Below are 17025 nucleotides of genomic sequence, written 5' to 3'. Positions count from 1 at the left end.
TAATGGGGTTAAGGTAAGGTACGTATAAATATGAAAAGTAGGCTACAAGTTGCTGGAAGTTAAGCAAGTAATGCAAGAAAGTAATGAAGGATCAAGTGCTGTACCAAAATGAACACTAAGTTGCTCTAAAAATAAGATGATGCTCGAAATGAACTAAATTAATACTTTCTACTTTTTTTTTTCTTTTTTTTTTCTTTTTTTTTGTTTTTTTTTATATATAAATATATATACTATGTATATATATTACAACAGCTTATGTAGGAGTTGTTGGTTATTGACACATACAATAATTGAAGGGAGCATTTCTGAAAAATCTAGCAACTTAGTGAAATATATGAATGCAGATTGATCCAAAGTAAAATGCAGCATAACTTATATAATTTCCAGCAACAATGGTAGAAAGAATGGTCAAATGAATAGAAGTGATGAGATGAGTGTCACTGTTATTATTGTCACGAAAGGAATGGCTAAGGCTCAAAATTGGTTCACTAAGGGAAAAATAGGGTTAGGCTTTTTGGCCAAATTATGTAAATCCTAAGTGCCCAAATCATCTCACGATTATTGACAATTCATGTAATCTCAACAGATATCGTAAAGCAAGTTCTAGAAATAGAGATTCTGTAACTAATGAAAGAAAAGGGAGCATAATAGTGATGCACCAATTGGCTCAAAATCTCACCATTTGAGTGGGTTAAAATTGCATGAATTCTCAAACCAAAGTTTAAACAGTAAATCACAATAATAAGCAACAATATTAACAGTGTTCTATATCTAAGATAAAGTAAAATGGAAGAATTTAAGAAAAAATACCAGTTTTACCTGGCTGGATTGTAATTAAGAGATTCGTTCATTGCCTTCTTCCAACAAGGTTCGATAAAAGCTATAAGGGAATCCATTCAAAGGAGAAAATCATTAACTACTCGATTAAAACAAAACTCAAGATAAGGACAGTAATAATGAATGGACTCAATCAATAAGGGATATTAAAACAAGATAAAAACAAAGAAAGATAAAATCGGTGCACGACAAATCTACGGTACCTACCCCACACTTGTGAAAGACACTGTCCTCAGTGTGAACAAGGTAGGCACTCCAAAATAAAAGGAATACAATATGTAAAATGAAGCTAATTATGGGAGTCCATAAAAGAAATTAGAAAACTAAGAGAAAAATAAGACGACAAAAAGAGATAAAAACTAGAAAGTCTACTAGATACTGCCCTTGATGTGTACTTTAACACTTCAAAATATGTTAGTCCTCAAAATTACGTACGAGCATCAAGTAGGCTAACTCCTGCAAAATTCAAGAATAAACACATTCCAAGCAACATCTAGTAAAAGGTTCAATAAGATAGCATCTCCTCAAAATCAAACTTACTAAAAACAGACTGAAATATCTAACTGCAAATGACTACATAAAATAAAATAAAATAAATGTCCAAAAATTCAGAAAGCAAAAATAGATTCGGGAATGCCTCCCAAAGGCGCTTCTTTTTGTTCGAGTCGTCTAGTTGGACTCTGGATCAGCATTCCTGCATCGCGGGCAAATTAAGAAGGTAGGCTCAATGTAAGTTGGGGTTCGAGGCATATAAGCGTAATGAAAAGGTCCGATGTGGGTAGATGTCCAAGGAGGTGCTCTCTGGACCGATTTGGGATGTCCATTCATCCACTCCGAATTCGGCTAAGTGATCTGTCAAAACAAACTTGCAACTACCCTTCTCGGGTCTATCACAAAGACAAAGTCTCATATTGATACAAGTTATTTTTTCGGATGAATAACACATACTAGTAGGGAAGAAACATGTATAGCATCATCCATTTGTACATCTTGTGGTTGTGTATTACATGCAAGATCAATTCCATCAATACAACAAATGGCATGAACATGGTCGGTGGAAGAACTATCAAATGAGGGTAAACTAAAAGTGACACAATTGTCCCTACATTAAGTTCTAACTTCCCCTCAAATACGCCTATTTTAGCTCTACCGTGGCAAGGAAAGGTCTCCCAAAATTAATGGTACACCATGCTCATTGTCCATATCCAAAACCACAAAGTCCACAGGAAATATGAACTTATCTACCTTAACTAGCACATTTTCCACAATTCCCCTAGGAAGCTTAATGTAATTGGTCAGTAATTGTATGCACATCCTAGTGGATTTTGCCTCCCAAACCTAGCTTATTGAACAAACTAGTGGGCATGACATTTATGCTAGCCCCCAAATCAGCCTAATGCATCATGAACATATAAATTACCTGAAGTGCAAGGAATAGTGAAACTCCTGGATCGTGACGTTTCTCGAAACTTGCTCAAACACCGAGCACTCCTCATTGTCGAACATAGGCGACCTCCTCCAACTTCCTTTTCCGCTAAGTATGTCCTTTAAGAACTTAGCATACTTGACATCCGCTCCAATGCATCAATAAAAGGCAAGTTAATATGCAGTTGTCTAAAAATATCTAAAAACTTACTGAACTGCTCTTTCGCCTCTGCTTGTTTATCTCTAGCAGGATAAGGAATCTTAGGTTGATATTCCCTAACTGGAATTGATTTCACCTTTTGTCCCTCAGGTTCCCTAACCTTACTGCTTGCCTTAACCTGCACATCAATAGTGGCGTCATAAAAAACAGGCTTAGAAGGAGCTAAAACTAACTTACCTGAACGCAAAGTGATGGCGTTCACGTGCTCCCTCGGGTTAGACTCAGTGGTGCTCGGGAGCGCTCCTTGCTGCCTCTCAGACAACATCTTAGAGATTTGGCCAATTTGGGTCTCCAAGTTCTGAATCGAGGCCTGCTAGTTCCTAAGTGCACTATCAGTTTGCTGGAACCTCATCTCCGTAGACGTCACAAACTTCATCATAAGCTCCTCTAAATTTGACTTCTTTTCTGGTAGAGGAGGAGCTTGTGTGTCTGCAGTCTCGAAAACCAGTGGACCCCGAGTGTTATTGTTCCTCCAACTAAAGTTGGGATGATTGCGCCACCCGGGGTTGTATGTATTGTAAGGATCGTTCACGCCTTGGGGCATTCCCCATATAATTAACCTGTTCAATATCAGACGACATAGCGAATTAGATGGAAAAGTAGTAGAGGATGAAGCAAACATACCTCCCGCTGATCGGAGTTGGTCGATCTTCTTGGCTAGAAGCTCCACTTGAGCTCGCCAAGGTTGTAGAGTCCACTTGGTTGACCACTCCCTATCTTCCTGGTCGGCTCCTAGAGGATTGCCACCGATAGTTGTTCATGGCCATTTCCTCTATCAAGTTCTCGAGCCCGCCGCCCATCGCTTAGCGCTTCACCCGCCGCAACATCCACCATCCGCCTCGTTGCAAGGTTCAACCCATTGTAGAAGGTCCGAACTGCATCCACACCGGCAATCCGTGATGTGGGCAGCATCTCAAAAGATCTTTAAATCTCTCCCATGCATCGTACATGCTTTCATCATCAAACTGCACAAAAGAGGATATGTCATTTCTAAGTTTAGCAGTTTTAGCGGGAGGAAAATACTTATATAAAAATTTTTCGGCTAACGCCTTCCAGGTAGTGATCGTCTGTTGTGAAAGAGATTGCAGCCATCTCTTTGCTCTGTCCTTCAAGGAAAATGGAAACAATCTCAGCCGAATGGCATCATCGGTTGTTCCATTTATTTTGAATGTGTCACAAATCTCCAAAAAGTTGGAGATATGTGCATTGGGGTCCTCGCTGGGCAATCCTCCAAACTGCACGCTTTGTTGGATCATCTGGTTGGATTGCCGATCTTGTTTACCCGTGCCTAAATCCTGAATTGAATCCCGGTTCCTCTCTCGAGCTTACCGGATTCCTAAACCTGCACTAATCTAATGGAATCTCTTCCTATCAGATTACTACAAATTAGCATTAAGTATGATTTAAGACTATTAAGAGTTGTTAGTTCTTAATCCGGCGAGTAAATCAACCTCATCTCTAAGTGTTAACTACCAGTCCTTACTATTCAAAATCCAGTTGTAACAAGCATTTCTCAATATCAAGAAACAACCTAATAAACAATTAATCCAACGTCTCAAATTAACTGCATCAAACTTTTACTACTGAATAGCAAGAAGATTGTAAGAATGATAATTATAAAAAACTAACAATTAAGCATAATCCATCAACAAAGGTGAACCCTAATGGATTCAAAAGATCTAGTACGCTCATGTTCATAGTCAAAGCAATTAAAGAACAAAATAAGGAAAAACAAATTAAAGGTATGTACACCCTTCTCTTTCAAGCTGAATGAGAAACCCTAAATTTGCAAATTTAAAATCTCAAACCCTAGTTGCCTCTTGAATGCTCCCAAAGTTTGTCTTGATCTTCAATTCGATGTTGGAATAAGTGGAATCCCCTCTTCAATTGATGAAAATTGATCTCCCAGGTCTACAATTGAGGTATAGGAAATATTTGATTAAGTGTGTGTCTTGGAATTGAGTCCAAAAATCGTCCTCTTCAATTAGAATTCAAAATCGCCTATATAGTTGATTCAGACGCCGAGTCCAGTCAGGATGATTCAGACGCACGAGTCCAGCCGTACAACTGTGGAGTCTGCAGGCCGAGCCACCACAGGCCGTGCCTGGCGGCCGATCCACCACAGTCGCCGGAGGCCGTGGTGGCTACCAAGTCGTGTTTGAAATGGCACAATTGGGGATAGCCTCCGATAATTCAGCACGGCCGGAGTCCAGGCCGTGCTCAACCCTCGAGGTGCTTGTTCTCGCCCCAATTTGATGGATTTTGCTCCAGAATCACACGTATTTCCCTCGATTCGATGGTGTCCTTCGAAATGACCTAAAACGAAAAGGGAAATAAAAGACAGTGATTCTAGCATAAAATGGGATAATCATGCATAAAAATGTGAACAATCGGGAATGAAAACATGTGTAGTATGATGCTTATCAAGCTCATCCAGTACTGCATTCAATGAGGCTTCATTAGTGCTTCTTACAGCCCTCTAAAATATGTTCTTTAGTGGTCGACCCTTGTACTCATTTTTCAATTGCGACACATGCTTGGCAGTTATTGTATTCAAAGATACGGTGTAAGGTTCCTAATGGAATTTATCACCGTTGTATACACATTAACATGTACTAGTAGCCCACATTACAAGTAAGCTAACTATAAGAAAAATTATAGAGTAAAGGATTGATATACCTTTGTTGGTCCCAACCAAGGCCAATTGTGATGTTGAGCTCTTTAAATAAAATCTTTAAAACCACTCCTAAAAAATTTATCTTTAGATTCTACTACCGCCCAAACAATAGGAAACATCCGATTATTGTCATCCTTTGAAGTAGCACATAAAAGGTCCCACCAAGAAATTTTTAAGAAAACACCCATGAAATCCTATTATTGGTCTACACCCCTTCAAAAACCCTTCTTTAGTGCACTCGAATCCAAAAAAATCCTCTAAATACACTATCATTTACCAATAGAAAGTCAAACCTCCATTCTTTGTCCACTCTTATTAATTCTGCCTAGTATGATCTAAGACTAGTATGATCATGTATTGAACCTCTCAACATCTCAAGAGCCTTCCACTTAGCTCTGTATAGTTTCCATTTTGATAACCTCTCAACATCTCAAGAGCCTTCCACTTAGCTCTATATAGTTTCTATTTTGATAACTTTAAAACATACTTCTCAAGCACATCATCCTCTAAATGCTTAATAGACCAATTAGGGTTTTTTCTAAATCTATGTGCATATCATTTTACAATCCAAATTGATGTAGCTTGTTTGTTCTTCATTTCCTATGGCATCTATGAGGACCAAAGTAGGTCTTGATTGCAAATGTATTTTCTCTCTTTATGATACTGCCATAAAGCCTCCAAGGGCACCCCGGTACAAACTTAGCTTCAAGTTGATCTTTGTTGCTCTTACAAATTTGGATGTTATGTCCATTTAAAATTCGATGCCTCTAGACAGCCTGCCTACATTAGACAAGCTAGGTATTAGGCACTTAGAACTTCATTCAAGAAGTCGATCAGTCAATCCCAAGACAGCTTGGCTCTAAGGTCATATAACTTACTCACATGTGTTGCCAAATTCTACTATCAACTTCAAGGACCAATCTTATGCAAGGGCCTTTTGATTTATTTAAAAACATTCACAACTGATTTATAAAAATTTGTAGCATAATTGATTTGCAGGTTAATGTCATTGGAGCAATGCTTTGCTCAAAGTACATTTTGTCTATTTTTTCATTTAGTTCCTTAGAGAGAGAGGTGGAGGGAGTGGGATGGACCAAGAGAAAACAATGACTAATAGGAGTTCCAACAAAAATAAAACGAACAAGAAAGTTGCATTATATTGTGCACTTACTGAAAAAATAGTCTTAATCATTTATTGTTTTTTACCTAGTATTATGTCATTAAAGTTATTCAACTGAAAATTTAGAAATAAGATGTCATGCATACCTGACTGGCTGCATTCAGGGCCCTTGTCGCCTCACAGAGATTGGCATATTTTTTGCAACAACAGCACCAAGAATAGTAGCAACCAATAGAATAGGCTTGCTTTCTCGTAGTAGTACAATAGGGCAACCTGCACCAATTATGAACAAGTAAGCATTAAGTTTGTTAACATGCACAACACTCAAAAAAATAACAAAAAACTATTATTCTCAAAAGTAATCAGAGCAAGCTATCAGTCTTAAAAGACTAGTATTCAATTTACAACTCAAATTTGAAGCTTTTCACCAACTCTTAATTTTAAAATGAATAGAATAAATTAACCTTTTTATTATTTAGTTAATGTTATTTACTATTCTTTTAATTTTAATTTAAAATAACTTAATTTGAAATTTTTTACAAATAAATAACAATTTAAATTATTTCTTATATCCCTTAAAAATACTAATTTAATATTAAAATAAAATATTTGTTATTTCTTTTAATAAAATTATTTTGCGACACTTTAATAAAATGGAGAAAAAATAATTAAATTGATGCCTACGTCACTAAACATATAAACAACACCAACTATAGATAATTTTAACAAACATAATTTTTGTTTACATTGATAGTTTCTTTTCTCTTAATATAGTTTATTTAAATATTGTGCAAATTGCAGATATCAGATAACCTCTCTCTGCCTCCATTTAATTCACGTAGAATCATTAGTCCACAAAGACATGAGATTGTTCGAAACTTTCTGGTCAAAGACCTTGAGACTTTAAGTGTGAAGCCATTCCAATGGTGGAATCAATAACAAGTTGACAAGAAAATCAAAAATCGGAACCATCATTTATTTTTAGAGCTCTGAACTGTTGTAAGATCTCTGGGTTATGTACCTGGTGAAAATGCCAATCAACTTTATAAAGCTTTAGCAATTAATGCATAAAGCTTTATAAAGTTTACACAAGTCCTGAGTAGCAGCAGGACCTATTCCAAAGCTTTAGCAATTAATGCACATTGAGATAATTGCTGCTCATAAAGCTCCTGTAATACTCGATATTTGGCATCATGATACTACTTCAACTTTGGGTCTTTTGATGCATGAATGACCTGAAAAAAGTTAGGTTAATTACATTGAATCAAGTGGATATTAATAAAAAAATATATATATGACGACAGAGTAGAACAGTTTGCACAAGTCTTAATCCCAGGTTAGCAGCTACAGTCCTCTCAGTTTGCACCCTATTTTATTTTATATAGTAACATACAACTCCTATTGATTTTGAAATTAACGGGAGCCAATCCATGTACCGTTGACAACAAAATAGCAAGTTGTTACTAATAAAACATAACAAATAACTATTTAAAATATATTGACTAGTAAAGGCAGTGCTGAGTAGAAAAACAAATTAATGTAGTTTAAGGCTATGCAAAGGTGGTTTATTAATGTAATCAAACCTTCAACCAAATGACTAGACCCAGTAAAGGTTAAAATATGGTATAAGAAACAAAATGCAAGTGAAAATTCATTTAGGCGTTTAACTTCTCTATAATACACGGAACACCAAAACTTTCAAGTCCGCCATGGGTTGCCGAATTCTACCATCAACTTCAAGCCTCGATATTAAGCAAGGGCCTTTAGATTTATTTATTCACAACTGATCTATTAAATTTTGTACCATAATTGAGGTCAACGTCATTGAAGTAACACTTCCTTCAAAGTCCTTTTTGTCTATTTTTCTCATTTTTTTCTTAGGGAGGTGGAGGAAATGGGATGAACCAAGAGAAAACAATGACTAATAGGAATTCCGGCAAAAATAGAATGCACAAGAAAAGGTGCATTATGTTTTTTACTCACTTAAAACCTCTCCACTAATCATTTATTATTTTGTACCTAGTTATATGTCATAAAAGTTATGAATTGACCTGAAGATTTAGAAACAAGAGCTCATGCATCCCTAACCGGCTGCATTCAGGGTCATCATGGCCTTATTGAGACCAGCATATGTTGTGGCAATAGCACCAAGAATAACAGCACCTAATACTCGTGGTAGTACAATAGGGCAAGCTGCACCTGTCATGAACAAGTAAGTATTAAGTTTGTTAACATGCACACAACACTGAAAAATAATAGAAAAACTATTATTCTCAAAAGTAGTCAGAGCAAGCTATCATAGTCTTACAATACTAAATTTAGTGCATGTTTCTTTAATTGTATTCATGTTCTAAAAGACAAATTTGTTGCAATCCCAACCTGCACAGTTCTCCTAACTCTGAAACTCACTATGAACCTGATATCAAGAAAAATTAAATTCAAAGAATCATGACATTTAGTGTTTTGGTCTAATTTTTATAATTTCAACACCCAAAGGATATTTCCATAATTTCTAGCTTTGCAAGGGGAACTGTAATTTCTAGTTTTGCTGGAACAATAGTTAAAATTTATTCTAAAAGTCTTTATTTTATTTTAAGTGCGAATTCAAAGTTTAACTTAATTTAGTGGTGGTAGGATTAGTTTAGTTTATAAATATCTAGGCTTGTAACAATTATTATTGAGAGTTTTCCAAGTTTATTAACAAATATTTCTTGCTAATTGTTGGTTTAGATTGTGTGTTTTAATTTTCTTTAGGTGTGAATCCTAAACCTTCTAAGTCTTGACTCTTAGAAGTTTTCTTGTCTTTTCTTTTCTATTCCTCTATTTCATATCAGAATTTATGCTAAATCAGATATGAAATTCAATCTTAACCTTTATTTTTTCAAGAAATCAACATGGAGCAGGTTTTCTAAATTCGTCCTACATCAAAACCTTACTGGTATGAACTATACAAGGTTCAATTTGAGGTTTCATGAACTATTCAAGCCACCAATTCAAGATTGAAAGACTTTCCTAGCAACGTTTATTCATAATAATTAATAACTAGTGAACATTAAGACTTCACCATATATTATATCAAACTGGGAAAAGAATAATGAGAAAAAATTACATTGGCAGTAATGAAACTTTACAAAGGCTATCCATTGATCAAAAGAATGCACTATAATTTTAAAATCAGTGGGAAAAATTTTAAGATGTGAACAGTATAAAGACAACATAAAGATAAGTACCAATAATATCTGCATGTTCTTGAACAAACACACTTTCTTGAAAGGCCACTACATGCAAGCAGCACGTCACCTACAAGGGAAGAAGATATACAAGAATGAACAGGAAGTGTTTAAACAAATTACATATGAAGGTATAGCCATTATTCCACTGACTAAGAAACACATAGCTGAAATTATAAATAACTACATTATAAAACAAATATCATGATAACATAAATCAACTGAAAGTATAAGATGCAATTATATATTTAAACATAATATAAAACATGTCATTACAGAAAAAAATGCGTGAAGATTAAAAGCAATGCTTCTTACTTTGTGACCATGAGCATTGCAATGCTCCACAATATGGTGTGTACCGTATGCGATACCCTGAATGGCAGTAAGGTATGAAAGAGCCAATTGTTTATCACTAATGTAAAGTGCCATGCCACAAATAATTCCCTTTGCCTTTGCATATGCAATGAAGACCTGTAGCATAAAGAATTTAAACTCAATGATTAATAAAAAATTAGGCACTATAACCCTAAAAGGCCTTATCTTCACTAATCATTTACACTGTTTCCATGAAATTCGGAAGGACATGTACATCTTGTGTTAAAGCAAGAAATGCGTTGTTTAGGTCATCCATTATAGTCCTCAAAATATTGTTCAATTGTTTGAACAATGAAATGTCCGGAAGATAAGGATAAGTAATATAGGATCAAACATGGTTATTAAACGCGACATACTTAGGTGTATGCTTAAGAGACATGACGTGCAAAAGAGAAGAAAATAAAAGAATAGAACTTTTGAAAGAAATTAAAATTTTAGTCTGAAAGAAATTAAAATTTTAGACAGACGTATATATATTTATATAATCAAGAAGAGGAACACTCTCCATGATCCCCATACCACCAGCATAAGCATAAATCAGTGAAGTCCTGACAGGAGTTCTAGCTTCAGGACCTAGTTCCTAAACATATAGGCAAATACTTGAAATAAACAATATAGAAATGTCCCGTAAGTTTATGGTTGATAATAATAGATCCACTTTGCAAAGCCTAGAAAAAGGTTATGTGCCAAAATATTAGCATCTAATCAAATGCGGCTTGGTCAATGGACCCCAACGAAGCACCATCTGAAATCAATGTGAATTATTCAGTATAAAATTTATTGCCTTAGTAGCTGTAAGAGTCAAACCAGAACCCAGAGAATGACCAGGAAAAGCTACACTTCATCATGTTTGATGTCAGGTAAAAAGAAGAGTAAAATATCGGTAAATGCAGAACTAAAATGATATGTTAAAAACCAACAACATTATGCTTTGCTTTTTTTTTATAGATGCAGAACTATGTTTCAAATTGTATAACAAATAAACTTTATCAATGCATCATAAAAGAAGAAAGTGCTATAATCGGATAAATCATGGAGGGGAGGGTGTACTCTATTGCTATATTCATTCAATATAAGAATGTATAAGTGACACAACCTGGAAATCAGTCTTAACATAAAAAGTTCTAAAAAACACTTTCCTTTATGTTGATGGCAGGTTTTAAATAAAGTATTATGAAATTGATATCAAAACCAAAGGTAATAATAAAAGATCTATTCATAATGTATCGGACCGAACTTTCAACTTAAACTAAGGGCTTAAATCCCATAAATTCTTGTATCAAGATTGTCGGATATTCATTCAATTAAGGGGTAATTGCAATTTTCCAAACTAGAAAGCAATCTAAAGAAACAAGGAAGATCCCTAATTCTAGTTTAGAAAATTCTCTCCGAATAGTCTCAAGAAAATGGCCATAAGTCAAGATTCGACCATTGGATCAAAGTGCCATTTTATACCCATAAACTACAGACGGAAATAACATACCCAAAAATCAACCATTCATGTATCGTAGAATTCGGCATATTAATTTTCAAATTTGACTCAAGAAAAACTTAAAATAGAATTCGAGGGCTTAAGCAAATAAATATTAAAATCAACCTTTAATTACAAACCAAAGCTCCCACCAGAAAGTATCAACAAATATATCACATACTAATCACATGGCATAAAAAAATAGATTTTCTCAAGCAATTAATCATTTAAAACTACTATTTACACATAATCAACAAACTGTCATCTATGATAGATTTCTGAGGCTCTACTCAAAATTGTCTCAAACAATTATAGGAAGCATTACTGCTACCATCTTTTCCAGATCACAAGGACATTGAGTCTAGTTTCATTTCTAATTGGTCTTATGCCATTTGAAAAAGTGAACAAGGAGGACTAAATAAAACATTGTAGATATGTCAATTTTTCAGGTCAGATTGTCCATGAAAATCTAATACTCAATTTTACTTCCAAAATAGCAGAATTAGGCCTTCCACAAAATAAATATTTTTAGAGGACGGATCAAAGTTTCTATAGGTTCAGATTTTGCCTCATTCGGAGTTGTGGAACCCTAGATAATGCTCAAACCAATGGACTGTCACACAGAAGATAAAAATCCGAAATTCCAATCAAATTGACACTTCGAAGGACCAACCTAAAGTTCACATAATTTGGCATTGCACCAATCTAACATCTCATGCCACAATACAAAAATCAATCCATAAACACAAAATCAAACACAAAGATACCAATAATCATCATTTAAAGTAACCCAAAGCCCTTACTCACTTCATGCAACTAAATAAAATTAAAAAGTAGCTACTAACCTAATCATGGAGATAGTAATAAAATAAGAAAATTAAGAAGTTATAATTAGCCCAACAATCATTCTCAAACAATGTAACTCTTGGAGTTGATAGTTTCAAACTCATCATCAGTTCTCCAATTTAAACTCTAAATGACCTTCGACATCGCTTGTGCCAACCCAATCCTTATGTACTTCAAGCTTCAATCTTCAAGCATCGACCAAATCCTACAAGCATCAATTTCCAATCCAATCATAATATCATATGCCCAAAATTACTAAACCCAACTCAAGCCAACAAGAAGTTAGTATCTTAAGCATGCTTAAAGAATAGTAGGAGAGCTATGGAGTTGGATTTAATCAAAAAAGCCTTACCATTGACATACAAAGTGATAATCAGAGGAAGAGGATGGTGAAAAAAAAAATTATAGAGAGTATATAGCGAGAAAAGAAAATTAGAACATAAATGGTTACTTGAGATGTTAAATTTAAAAATAAAAAGAGATTTTAACTAAAACTAAATTAGTATGTTCTAACTTACTCATACAAGAGGACATGTGTCTCTACAATATCCACTATCCATGCCATATTTTCACTTTAATCCTCCTATTAAATGAAAACTAAACTTTATTCTAAATAATTATCTAATAAAATAAATTCTTTATTCACTTTAATCCTCTACTATCCCACTATCAAGCTATAACCATTTATTATTAACAGAAAAAGTATTAACTCATATAATATCCTCCTCCTCCAAATTTTGTTATCTCATGAAAAATCACTTTAATCCTTAAATCTAAAATAAATTAACAATACACACTTAATTTATTTAAAATTCAAAAGTAAAAGTGTAAACTACTACAATTAAATTTCAATTATTTAATCATTTTCTCGTAAATAATCATTTAAAATAACAACTCTCATCAAAATAACCCTAACACCATGAAATTACTAAATGATAAAATTTAAATTGCTATAAATTTTAGTATAGTTTTTCATTTTCTCTTTGTTTTAAACTCGCATCACTGTGTCTGAGACCAACAACCAATATATTACTCGATGTATTTGACATGTGAATTTTATGATATATAAATGAACATGTGCGACTCAATACATATGCAGACTACTGAAAGTCCATCGGACACAAGGCTCAAGTTTAAAACTTAGAGAAAATGACAACGCTATTTGAAAACAGTTTCAATAATTTTTTCAATGCTTATAATATTTTTGAAGCTATATAGAAACATCTTTATATATAGGTTCATTTCACTTAGCATATATAGTTGTATACTTATTTAGGAATTATAGTTGTAATATTCCTCTATTTATTTCCTGTAATTATTCCTATATAGTTGACTTACCTTTCCTGTAATTATTCCTATATAGTTGACTACCTTAAATAGGTCTAGGTATCTTGTATAAATACCTTGAGATATATGGAATAAACATAAGAGTATTTTTCAGTAATTATTATTTTGGTCTCAGAGCAAAAGAAAACTTTTTCCGCTGCCTTCTTTTGTTCAAACCCTAGCCGTCATCTAGCTACAATGTCTACTAAAACTAACAAGAGATTTCTGATAGTAAGAAACTCTCGAGTGACCATTCATGAGACCTCTTCTCCAATCCATATTAAATTGGATGGTTCTAATTATCGTGTTTGGTCAAAGATTTTAGAGATACATATTGTTGGCGGGAAGAAGGATTATATTACCGGAAGAAAGGTTGCACCTATAGAAGATGATCCGGCTATGATGAATGGGAAGATGAAGATGCCCTTGTCAAGTCTTGGCTTATTAATTCCATGATCGATAATCCGATGTCGCATTTTGTTCAATGGGACATCTAAAGAAGTTTGGGATGCGCTAAGAGGAACTATCTTAATGTTTCCGACTCTTCCCAAGTATATGAAATCGATGAAGAGGTCATTTTAATTGCCCGTGGTGGTCGACCTCTCCTAGAATATTTCAATGAATTAAATTCAATTTACATGGAGCTTAATTATTGTAGGCCCAATGACATGACATGTGTCACGATATTGAGAAACAAAGAAAGCGTATTGCGAGGATCGCATCTATATGTTTCTTGCAGATCTTGATCACAGTTTGGATCAAGTTAGTAGTCGTGTTTTGGCTACCTCCCCTTTACCAAACTTGGAAGAAGCCTACTCTTTAGTTCATCGTGAAGTGCAGAGACAAGTCACCATGGGAACAAAAAATCATTTTGAGGCTTCAGCTCCAATGATCCAAAAGAGCACCTCTCAGGTGGCTCCTTCTATTCCTGTGAATTCTACTACTTCCAATTCTCGCTTCTGCACTCATTGCAATAGTACTAGGCATACATTAGATGTTTGTTGGAAGAAGCATGGCTATCCGGAGTGGTATAAACTTAAACAAGCTGAGAAGAAAAATAAGAAATATGCTCAGATTGCTGTTACTGATACTTCTCCACCTTCTGCTTCTCATGTCTCTCAATGGTCTCCTCAACAAGGTAATTCTAGTCTGACATATGTTTCTACTGCTTCTAACACTTGGGTTATTGATTCAGGGGCTACTGACCATATGACTAGTAATTCTTCTATACTTGCCTCTCTAATGTCTTCACCTGTTAAGTCTGTACAGGTTGCTAATGGGACTTCTATGCCAATTACAGGAGTTAGGAATGTCTCAATTTCTCCTACATTCTCAATGTCATCTGGCTTACTTGCCCCTGATCTTTCTAACAGTCTTCTTTCCATTAGTAAGATTACCAAAAGTCTTAATTATTCTCCAATATTTTATTCTACTCATCGTATTTCGTGACAAACGTATTTAAGATGATGATTGGCATTGGTAAGAAAAGAGGAGGTCTTTTTTACTTAGAGGGGGCTATATAATTTAAATCTGAACCTAGCTATGGTTTTCAAGTAGAGAGAGAGTCGTTTGATAGAGAAAAGATTCTTTTATGGCATTGTCATTTAGGGCATCCATCTTTTTCTTATTTAGAGCATTTATTTCCTAAATTGTTTCACAATGTTGCTATCTCTAGTCTAAGATGTGAACAATGCATTTATGCTAAAAACCATCATGTTCCTTTCAAAACTAGTTTCAATAAGAGTTCTATTCCTTTTTCATATTTATACTGATGTGTGGGGTCCATTTTCTACTCCATTTGCCTCAGGCCATAATACTTTGTGTCTTTTATTGATTACTACATTAGAGTGAGCTGGGTATATTTGATGAAATCTAAAAGTGATGTTATACAGTTGATTCCTCAATTTTACAAAATGATTATCACACGTTTTATACCAGTCCAAGTTTTTCATTCGATAATAGTCATGAGTTTGTAAATCGTCTCATACCAATTTCTTCCTAGAACATGGCATCCTACACCAAACAACTTGTGCCTACACACCGTAACAAAATGGTGTAGCGAGCATAAGAATTGTCATATCCTTGAGGTTGCTCGGGCTTTAAGCTTTACTCGCATGTTCTAAACAGCTTTTAGATCGAGGCTATCATGATTGGTGTCTTTCTTATTAATCGAATGCCTCGCATCATTAATTTTCAAAACCCTTTGGTTGATGTTATCACACCTGCTCATTCCTTCCGCTTTAAATATTTGTCCCATGTTTTGTCCAGGCACAAAACATCTTTATGATCCATCAACATATATCTGGATGATCTATGATTTCTTCAGGAGAGATTAAGAGTAAGGAAGAGGAACGGTGAGGCTAGAAGAGAAGAAGTTGTGGATGTTGAGTAAGGGGGAGAATTCAACTATTATGGAGAATAAGGAATCTTTAGATAATACTTGTTCTATTGAGTTTGAGGCTAAATTTAAGGAGAAAAGGATGAAAGACCAAATAGGTTATTTTAAAACGGTTATATAAGAAAACATAATGCTACTATTATGCCTTCTCCTGAATCTAGTGCCCTCTTGATGATACTACCATGCCATCGGATGACTCTTCTACTATTAACCCTGAGGTATGTTTTCCTACAACTTCAACTTTAGAGAAAGATTCTAGTCCTGGGAATATTAGTAAATGCTTGTTTTGAATCCATATGTTATGGATCACGATCATGCTAGGAGATATCCCCTCGAACGTAGAACCCCGATACTGGGTTCTTCCAAGTCATCTTTTAATGTCACTTATCCTATTTTTGATTTTATCTCTTATCATCGCCCTGTAAGGCTCATCTAGCTTTTGCTCTTCTTCGTCTATTCCTAGTAAATTTCGGGAAGCCCTTGGAGATCTTAAGTGGAAGGTTGCTATGAAAGAGGAAATGAAAGCTCTTCAAAAAATTCTACTTGGGAGATGGTTGAAAGTTGCCACGGAAAAGAAAGACAGGGATGCAAGTGGGTATTTTATAGTGAACATGTGTCGAAATGATAAATGAAAGGTAAGGCTAGACCTGGCCAAAGCAAGGTACCCTCAAACCTACGGGATTGACTATCAAGAGACTTTTTGCCTAGCTAAGATGAAGACCGTCGAGTCATTCTATCTCGCAGTCAATCTAGACTGCCATTACGCTTAGTTTGATGTAAAAAGATGCTTTTCTTCATGGTGACTAGAGGAGGTGTATATGGATCCTCTTCCGTGATTTCCACATACCAGAGGAGTAAGGTGTGCAAGCTAAAAAGGTATTGTATGGGTTGGAAACAATTGCTACGGGCATGGTTTGGCAAGTTGAGCTACTCAATGAAGGAGTATGGTTTTAAATACGGTAGATCATACTATTTTATAAGAGGAGCATGATCATATTACCTTGCTTATTGTTTACAAGTGATGACATGATTACATAAAGAAAGAGGTAGAAACTCAAGCAATCATATTTGAGATGAAGGACTTAGGGTCTCTAAAATAC

The 17025-nt window shown here is 34.8% G+C and overlaps 1 non-coding gene and 1 pseudogene across 1 annotated transcript; one reads left to right on the top strand and one right to left on the bottom strand.

Annotated features, from left to right (window-relative positions):
• Positions 1–17025, bottom strand: part of LOC125369901 — a 120862-nt pseudogene that overhangs the window by 74077 nt on the left and 29760 nt on the right.
• LOC125369058 lies at positions 3374–3480 on the top strand. Its single transcript, XR_007214551.1, has one exon. It is a non-coding gene; the product is annotated as a small nucleolar RNA R71 (small nucleolar RNA).

This window comes from Ricinus communis, chromosome 1, assembly GCF_019578655.1.
Source record: "Ricinus communis isolate WT05 ecotype wild-type chromosome 1, ASM1957865v1, whole genome shotgun sequence".
Lineage (NCBI taxonomy): Eukaryota > Viridiplantae > Streptophyta > Magnoliopsida > Malpighiales > Euphorbiaceae > Ricinus > Ricinus communis.
Note: the sequence above shows the minus strand (reverse complement) of the source record. Positions and strands in the feature narration are given on the sequence as shown.